This window comes from Mesocricetus auratus, unplaced genomic scaffold (assembly GCF_017639785.1).
Source record: "Mesocricetus auratus isolate SY011 unplaced genomic scaffold, BCM_Maur_2.0 Super-Scaffold_100029, whole genome shotgun sequence".
NCBI classification, from domain to species: Eukaryota; Metazoa; Chordata; class Mammalia; order Rodentia; family Cricetidae; genus Mesocricetus; species Mesocricetus auratus.
This window is the reverse complement of record NW_024429210.1, coordinates 2,561,699-2,571,621: the sequence shown is the minus strand read 5'-3', so window position 1 is coordinate 2,571,621 and position 9,923 is coordinate 2,561,699. Positions and strand designations below refer to the sequence as shown.

At 39.7% G+C, this 9,923-nt stretch overlaps 1 long non-coding RNA gene across 2 annotated transcripts; it reads left to right on the top strand.

Moving 5' to 3' along the window:
* Positions 1-3,155: 3,155 nt before the first annotated feature.
* Positions 3,156-6,207, top strand: LOC121134687. Of its 2 annotated transcripts, none has more exons than XR_005871805.1 (2): positions 3,156-3,205; positions 5,334-6,207. It is a non-coding gene; the product is annotated as an uncharacterized LOC121134687 (long non-coding RNA). The 2 variants fall into 2 exon arrangements; XR_005871804.1 differs by having other exon boundaries at positions 3,161-3,210.
* The last annotated feature ends 3,716 nt before the right edge of the window (positions 6,208-9,923 follow it).

Below are 9,923 nucleotides of genomic sequence, written 5' to 3'. Positions count from 1 at the left end.
ACAGTTATCAAATAAGAACATAGTTACAATATTTTAGCAAGATTTAAAGAAAATATCATCCATCCCATCCTTGTGAGTCAAAAGTTCTATATGTATCTTTTATCATAACTAAGGAAAACTATAATTATAACTATCTGTCTTCAACTCCATCAAAGACCACAGAAGGATAATATATAAACACTAGGATTAACAGAGATATCTTACTGCCTGGACAGTCACCCGAAGTTCCTCTGTAACGTTGGGGCATCCATCTTCAGCCCATAGGCCACAATGTGTCCAGAAGATTTCTCAGCAAAGCAGGAAATTTCAAACTGTCCAGCTGCATTGGCAGTCTGTAAGTCATTTTTCTTTGTCCTGCAGAAAGTCTCGTAGACTCTTCACCAAGCAGGAACCCTGTAAGACTGAGTTCAGTAGTCACTTTCCTGTGGGTCCTGCATGTCCAGATTATACAACAACAGTCAAACAATCTAGGCAAGAGCAGTTTCTTGCCCAAATGGCTAATCTTGCCATGTTGAAAGCAAACTTTATAACAAGTTTCTTCGATGCCCATCTTCCTCTCAGATGTAATTGGTGCTGCCAGGAGCAGACATTTCTCATTGTCAAGACAAACCCTAAACCATTTAAAATGCCATTTTCTGGTGGTCTTTGAGAGGTTTGAAGACTATCTGTCTCAAATACATCTCTATATATCTAGAAAACCTAACTTACCTAACTATAAGATCTGACTCTTATAAGTAACTATCTATAGCCTGTATTCAATTATGCTTTACATTTTAAAAGATCAGTATACGCACAATACTTAATCAAGAGGAGAAATATACACATCACAAAATTGACCTTGAATTTGTATCAATAAATGAAAAACAATACCCATACCATAATTCCCTTTTTTACCATTAAAAAGATTGGCTGTGATCATTAGCCAATTATAAACAATCCCATTTAAATGAAAACAAAGATTTATAAACAAGATGGGAATTGGGACGTCGCTCATTCCAAACTGCTGCCTGCTGGAAGGGGGCGCTCTTCATACCATGGGGATCATGACAAAACTCAGAAACCTGTATAAGTCCGTATTTTCGGGGTCTGTAAAGCTGCATCATCTTAGCTGTCTCAATAGTTGGAACACCTGGTCCACTGCTTCCGGGGGTCTTGGTTCGTCAAACCACAGAAGTCTGGAAGAAATCCTCAGCTTTTTATGTTCTGTGGAAACATAAATTAAAACTCCTTTTCCGAGTAACATATCCTTATACTTAAATTTTGAAGTCAAGGCATTTTCAAAAGATATAAGTTGGATTAATTCAGCAGCATTTATAATCAAGTGTACTTTAGCATTTGTTCCTTTAGCAATGAAAAAACTGAAAAACACAATAGCGTACAGTATCCAGACTCTCTGTGTATTTTCCATCTTTACGTGGCTTATTTATTTATCTGTTATTACTTTATTTATTTTACTTTTATTTTTCTCTGAGACAGGGTTTCTCTTTGGAAATCCGCCTGCCTCTGCCTCTGGAGGAAATCCTACCGGCATGCGCCACCACAATGTCGGCTTTTTTATTTATTTACCACTTTGTCGTTTCATTTTCTCTCTCAATCTCACGTATATTTTTAAACACACTGTAAACCTTTAGGGGTTTTGTTCATCCAAGTCTGACTTTACTGTAAAGCTTTACGTTTTTCTGGCCACGTGTCTTATCTGTAAAACCTCGGCTGTTTTAAACTGCCTTTCAAGATGGTGGGCGTAAGCGTGATTTTAGCTTACCGCCTCAGTCCATGCTGACCTCCAGCAAAAGCTGCCACTTCCAGCTGTACATACACCCCTTTCAATCGGTAGCAGAGTCTCTTAAAACAACCTTGCTGGTTTTTTTTTTTTTTTTTTTTTTATGCCGAGTCAGGAAGACTCCAGTAAGCGAGCCACATGAATCTCGGCTTGTCGCTAGCAAAATAGAGCATACCTGAGAAAAATGCTGTTACCAAAAATCTGTGCTTCTCTCCGTTCTTCTGTTTCTAAAATTCCTTTAAAGCTTTTGTCATTCTGCATGGAAATTCATGATCCCACTCCTGATCACCATTTTGTTAAGAGAAGCTTTTTCTTTGAGAGGAGCCTTCCCGCCCGCCTGGTTCTAGATCGGCATCAGTCCCAAATAAACACACAGGATTCTATATGAATTATGAAGCTGTTGGCCTTGTTTGTTTCTTACTGGCTAGCTCTAACTTAAGTAATTACCCCATAATTGTTAATCTGGCCAGAGCTTCAAATGAGAGCTTCAATCAACACTAGAACCCCAGTCAGGAACTTCAATCAAGCATCTCCTGCCATACTGAGACTGTCTGATCTACTGAGATTTTGTTATACTAACATTTTCTTTTCACAGGTCCCCATGAGATTATCATCGTCCCATCTCAGTAGGAAGTAGTTTTGAGAATTCCACGCCCCCCTCTCCCTACTATTGATATTATAAGATAGTTTACACCTGTTAGTGTTAGTTTTCAATTATTTTAGAGTTGGGATTGGAAGGAGGTGTTCAGATTTGGGTGTTTCTTTCAGATAAGTTTAGGTTTAGATAGAAGTTTGATACATTTTGTTCATGGACACAAGTTAGTTGTCCTTTTTTTAGACAAAAAGGGGAATTGTAGGAGGAAGTCTGATGCCGCCAATAAACATGTGACTTATTAGAGGCGCATACAGATGAGGTAATAAAAGGGCAGTTTACCACACCGCTAACCACACCCACTTTAGGCAGGACTAAAGACGTATACGGCTGGACGTAAAGACGTATACGTACGTAGGCGGAACAACGTCACTAGCCAGGCCCACTTTTGGGCATGGCTAGGGGCATTACAGTGGGAAGGCATAAAAGACAGCACACAGGAAGTCTCGGTCTCTTTTCCTGGAGTTCGGCTTCAGGTCCGGCCGCTAGCTGAGAACTGTTTGGCTCCTCTGGGTTTGGTATCTTGTGAGTAATTTTCTACATTAAATACTTAGCTTTACTGTCAGTAATTGTGTGTCGCGTATCGTTACAGCGTCCGTTTAGCCTACAGTTTGGTGTCGGAGCGGGATTGGAATCCGGATCCAGGCGCCCAGAAAAGCGGCTTCTCTCGGCTCGACCAGGCACATGTGGACTCTCCTTTCGCTAAGTTCCTCACCACTTCGCTCGGCAAGGCACGATTCCTGCCGCCAGGAACCAGTACCTTCTACCTGCCGGTAAGGTTAGGCAGTATTCCAAGATTTCTCTTGTGGCCACGTGCTGTTTTACTGGCGGCCTGCTGACTCCAGCCACGTGCTCTTTCGCTGGCAGCCTGTTGATTTCGGCCTGAATTACTCCATTGGTAACAAACGTAACTGCTTTATACAATGTCAACAGCTAACACTATGATGCAGGATGTTAAGAATTTTCTTGTTTTTTGTATGGATGGGATTTTAAATGGGTTGAGGACCTACCTGAAAGGTACTTCCTACCCCAATGGCGGTTCATCTCGACTCTCTTGTCTTTCTCCTTCCCAGAATCCTCCTGGACTCCTAGCCCCACCTATCTAGATTTTCTATTGGCCAGACAGTACTTTATTGACAAATGCACAGGCAAATAACAGGACTTCCCCAACAGGGAGTGTTATCTTTTAGGTTTATCTTGAGGTCTCCGGTTTCTCAGGAGAGGGCAGAAGGGCAAGTCACTCTGTGATGGGCTAGCTACTAGAGCTCTAAAAATTGAGTTGGTATCTCTCATTGTAAATGGTAAGAAATATGTGGAGCAAACAACTCTGACTTCAGCTCAAATAGTTGAGTTATGAGCTGTCATAATGGTTTTTCAACTTATAGTAAATGATTCATTTAATTTATATACTGACAGTCATTATGCTTTTAAAGCTCTTCAAATAATAAATACAGTTCAGTGCATTAAAACTAACAATGATCAGGTTAAAATATCATATAAGCAATTTCAAAATGAAATTGCTATGTTTTGTGGGTAACATAAGAGCTCATTCAAACCTTCCCTTCAAACCTTCAAATTCACAACGTCTAATAGCCATTCAATGGAATGTCAATTAGGTTAATGGATCCAAAATATGAAGTTCAGGGACATAATGGGCTCTCACACACAAGAAAAATCATAAATCTGTGTGTGTGTGTGTGAGAGAGAGAGAGAGAGAGAGAGAGAGAGAGAGAGAGAGAGAGAGAGAGAGAAACAGAGAAACAGAGAAACAGAGAGAAATATGTGTGGTATGTGTATATGTATGTGAGTATGTGTGTATACATGTGTGTGAGTGTGTATGAGAGAGAGAGAAACAGATTCAGAGAAAGAAACAGAGACAGAGAATATGTGGTATGCTTATGTGTATATATGTGTGGTATGTGTACATGTGTGTGAGTATGTGTGTATACATGTGTGTGAGTGTGTGAGTGTGTGTGATGTGTTTGTGTGTAAGTATATGTGAGTGTGTGTGTGTGGTGTGTATGAGCGTGTGTGTATATTTAATTGTGTATGTAGTATGTGTGTGTACATATAATTATTACTGTTTACACCCAAGAGCTGGATGGGATTCCCTGTAGAAATCTAAATGCAGAAAAGACCAAAGATTGGCAGGGTGGTGGTGGCACCTGCCTTTAATCCCAGCACTAGGGAGGCAGAGGCAGACGGATCTCTGTGAGTTCGAGGCCAGCCTAAAAAAAAAAAAAAAAAAAAAAAAAAAAAAGCTCTTCAAATAATAAATACAGTTCAGTGCATTAAAACTAACAATGATCAGGTTAAAATATCATATAAGCAATTTCAAAATGAAATTGCTATGTTTTGTGGGTAACATAAGAGCTCATTCAAACCTTCCCCAACTACTGGCTAGAGAAAATGAGTCAACAGATAGATTAGCAAAATTGGTCACTTTGTCTCTGGTAAAGGGAGCTCTACAACCTCATAACTTTCATCATCTAAATAGCAGAAGTCTTAGAAAGCAATTTGGTTTAACTAGAGAGATTGCTTGTCAGAGTTTTCTTGATTGCCACTGCACAAATTGAAAAAGTCACCAAGCATGTGATAAGTCACTGATTAAAATATTTTTGCTTACATGAGAGTTCCAAAAGTAATAAAAACAGACAATAGGTTTGGATATATTAGTAAAGCATTTCAACAATTGTGTAGTCCCTAGTCTCCACATGCATTAAATCATGCACTCTTTATTTTAATTTTTTAAAAAAGTGAATGCCACTGAACAATTTGCTGCAGACAGATTTTGACATGATGAAACTCAGTGACTTCTGCCCAGGTCAGATGAAAAATCCAAACACTGGATGTGGAAAAGACCCAATTTTGGGTGGGGGGAATGTTTGTGTTTTCTTACAGGAAAAGAACAAAGATCGGTGGCTGACAGACATTTGGTGAGATGCATGGAGCAGCGAAAAACTGGACTTGAAACTGTGGGAGCCTGTCCAAGACAGCTCCAGTGAAACATGCTAAAGCAGTGTTCCTGACTCTGCATAACCTCCGCCCCCAAGTTTCCAAATTCCCTCGACCCATTCCAACTATGAAACCTCACTCTCTTCCCGCACTTCTCTCTCCATTTATCTGATCCCTGAGAATGATGCATGGTGGGCCTGTCAGGATAGCCTTAAGTTCTGTGTATTCATGCCCTTTCTGATAACTGACCCCAAGTTCTGCATCCTGGTAAACGTTATCCTTCACCTTATTTACTACTCTGCTCAGGACTTCTACCAGCTGTGGGAAGGCAACGAGACCCGTTCTACCCTTTGAGTAAAAAGAGAGCCAGGTTCCACTGTAAACTTAGCTGTACTCCTGGGACTGGGGGCAGGTGGCACAGGCACTTTATTGCCTCCTTCATGCTTTCCAACCAACACTATTCTGAATTGCATGCCACCATTGATGATGATGTCCATTTTCCAGAGATAGGGATCACTAATCTAGAAAAATAATTAGTCTCACTATCAGAAGTAGTTCTGCAAAATAGACTAGGCCTAGACCTCTTGTTCTTACAACAAGGTGGCCTTTGTGCTGCCCTTAAAGAGATGCAAGGAGCAACCGTTATATAAACTTTAAAGGCTGACAAGAGCCCACACAAACAGTCCATTCAGCCTTCTCCCACAGGAAGATAGCTTAGAGAAAGAATATCCTGTGGTAATGAGTGATGTCCTGATAAGAAGAACCTGGCTCACACGAATAGCTGATAGCAATCTGTAGTTAGGTTAATTAATAACCCTTCTTCCTGAATTTAGTTTATTTAGCAACCCCTCACCCTGTGAACTTTACCCTACTAACACCTCGCTTATCTCCATCTCCATTCCTGCTGCTCTGTCTCCTTGGTGGTCTTAGACTATCAACACCCCTCAGTCCATTACTAAGAAAACTCCTTGGTACATGACCAAGAATACTCCTTAATCCAGTTACGAGGAAATGAGCCCCCCCCCACTGAATTCCTGTCCTAACCGATAAAACCTTACAACTTGATTGGAAAGTCTGCCTTACTGTCCAGCTCTCGTGTCTCTTGTCCCTTTCATTCCAGGTTCCTGTGGGCATGACCCCCCTTGTGCCCATTCTGAGTGAGGTAACCCAGTCACAAAAAGACAAACATGGTATTACTCACTCATATATGGATTTTATACGTGAAGCAGGGGAGTGCCAGCCTACAATCCCACTGCTAGAGAGCCTGGGAAACAGGGAGAACCCTAAGAGAGACATGCATGGTACCCAGGAGAAGGGGAAGGGGACAGGATTTCCTGAGAAAATTGGGAGAATGAGAGGGGGGTGAGGGAGCTGGAAGAAAGAGAATTGGAGAAGAGGATGGGAGAAGAGGACATGGGGGAGTAGGAAGATTGATTTGGGTGAAGAATAGAGGAGAGAAGCAGGATGAGAGATACCATAATAGAGGGAGACATTACAGGTTTAGCAGAGATCTGGTGCTAGGGAGATTTCCAGAGATCTATACTAATGACGCAAACTTGCAATCTAAGCAATAGCGGAGAGGCTACCTTAAATGCTCTTCCCGGATATTGAGATTGATGACTACTTTATATGCCATCCTAGAGCCTTCATTTGGTGGCTGATGGAAGCAGAGCCAGATACCCACAGATAAATACTGAACTCCTGGAATCCTGTTGCAGAGAGGGAGGAGTGATGAGCATAGGAGTCAAGACCAGACTTTTGAAACCTATAGAAACAGCTGACCTGATAAGGGGGAGATCATGGACTCCAGACTGATGGCTGAGAGTCTATCATGGGTCTAATCCATAATGCCTGAACATGGTTGTTACTGAGGAGGCATTGACAGACTATGTGGCCTCAGGTAGTATTTAGTATTTATCCCTGGCTTAAAAATGGTTTTGGGAGCTCAATCTAGAAGAAAGGATGGTCTCTCAACCTGGACACATGGGGGAGGGCCTAGACCCTGCCCTGGATGAAAGGACAGACTCTGGAGCTCTCCCATGGAGGGCCTCACCCTCCCTGGGGAGTGGAAGTTAAAGGTAAATGGTATGGAAGGTTGTTGGGGGGGTGATGGAGGATGGAAGGGAGCTTGGATTGACATGTGAATCAGGCTTGTGTCTAATTTAAATAAAAATAAATAATAAAAGAGGATAATCTCCATGTCCTTAAAAAGTATACTAATTCTTTTGAAATATTATCATTTATTTTCTGTTGTCCCCAACATGATGAATTAATAGTAGAATACATAATTTATAATTAACTTTGTAAGCATTTCATACTCTATATAGGGAATGGTTAAAGTTTGTACCCCCAGGAAACCTGTCTTTGCACAATCACTACAATCAAATTGCAGGACTTATTACCCATGGCAGTGGACACTCATGGTGTCCTTTTAGCATCCTAGATTTCCATGATGCTATTGAACTTAATTGCTTTTTACATTTACATTTTATTTACTTTGTGTTTAGAAGGAATTATGGGAAGATCCCATAATTTGCATGTGGAGGTTCAAAACAATATGCAGGAGTTTGTTGTCTCCTTCTGCCATGAGGGTCCCAGGGATCAAACTCAGATCTTCACATTTGGCAGAAGGTGCCTTCACCCACATAGCCATCCTGATGGAACTTGAACTTAATTTCTACTATTTTTTGTTCATCCACTCATATTTCCTAAAGAAAAAAAAGCTCATAAAAATCCAGAACTGCTTTACCTTAAAAAATTAAACTAAAATATCCTACTCTCATTCCATTTTATTTCTATGTAATTATTCCTTCTACTATGTCACTAATAACCCACCAGTTCCCTTTCTTACCTCCCAGATTGAGTTCTGCAATTCATTTTAAAGCGTATTGTTCAACACCTAAAATCCTCTCACCGGTGCTTCCAGATGATCTGATCTAGACACTGACAAGTAGATTCAATACTAATATCTGCCCTTGCTGGAAAACTGCACAGTCATAAAGATGAAAGCTTTCTTACTTCAGGAAAAACTTATTCAGTTTGTCTAATGATGTTTTCTGCCCCAGACATTTTCGTGGGTACAAAACTCTGATTCCATAGTTTCAACATTTGACCCCACTTACTGGATTTCCACAACAATATCAGAAGTCCTTCATATACCTGCTTCCTATACTATTCAATACTGAATCTAATCTTCCCCAGTCTAAAACTAATCCCTTCTGCCTTAATCAGCTTCACATAGTCATGCACTTCTCATAGCATTGAAATCTGGTTTATACTGCTCAGTAAAAAATGGGAGATTTCCTATGTCTTACTTCAACTTTGTATTTATTGTATTGTATTGTTGGATTGATTTCTATTTGATGTTCAGAAACAAAACACCCCCCAGAAAATAGTTGTACATGTTAACAATTTTCATCTAGCTTCTAAATATAAACCACTCCCATGCTACAATATATAGTAAACTATCTAGATGGTGAATGCACACACACACACACACACACACACACACACACACACACACACTCACCTACCTCCTGATTTCTCCCAAAATTATTGATAATTAAATAAATAGGGGCAGTACTCCAATTTGGCCTCTAATTCCCATGGCCAGCCAACAGCAACAACCTGGTATTAAAGTTTTAATGTATGCACCTTTAGGAAATAGTCCAAATGCAGACTGTAGCAATAGTTGGCAATTTTAATGGTACATCCGCAAACTTAAATCTCACAAAACAAAATGTGTTGTGCAGGTCTAGAGAGATGGCTCTGAGGCTACAAGTACTCTCTGCTCTTCCAGAAGATTTTTCCTAAAATCTCAGCACCTACGTTGGCCAACTCCCAATCTCTCGTATCTCCAGTTCCATGGGATCTGACACCCCCTTCTCATATTTATGGAACTGACACACAATCATCAGACATACAACACACACACACATACACTCACGCACACACACGTGGTCTAGGATATGAATATTTGTCTATATGATGTGACTATATCTAGAGGTACTTGATCAGAACTGATCTAATAAAGATGTCATGTTCTTGAGTCTGCAGAATTATAGAATAAATAAATCTTTGCATTTTAAAATGTTAGCAGCCTCAAGATTCATTGCAGGAACTTAGAGAAGTCTAGGGACATTAGTGAATAAAATCAAATCTTATCTTACTAAATTATCCAAACATTAACTAAAATATCTTAATAACATAACTTGTTTTAGAATCTAAATCATGCATGACTTTCTACTTTCAAATGTCTATAGAATACCCTATAGAAATCTTAATGAATATGTTCAGAATAGATGAAGCCTCTGTCACTATTTAAAATTTAAACCTAAATGAAAACCAATAAAGACTTTAAAGAAATGATTATAAATAAAAGTCTTTGGGAATATTTGAATAATTCTGAATAACTGGTAGAATTATCACAATACCATTAAAGTATTAAAAAGAATATAGTTTTCTAAATTAAGAATATCTGAGGACAGATGGTTAGAATCTTTTCTTTAAATTTAGTGGACCATAAAGCATAATAGC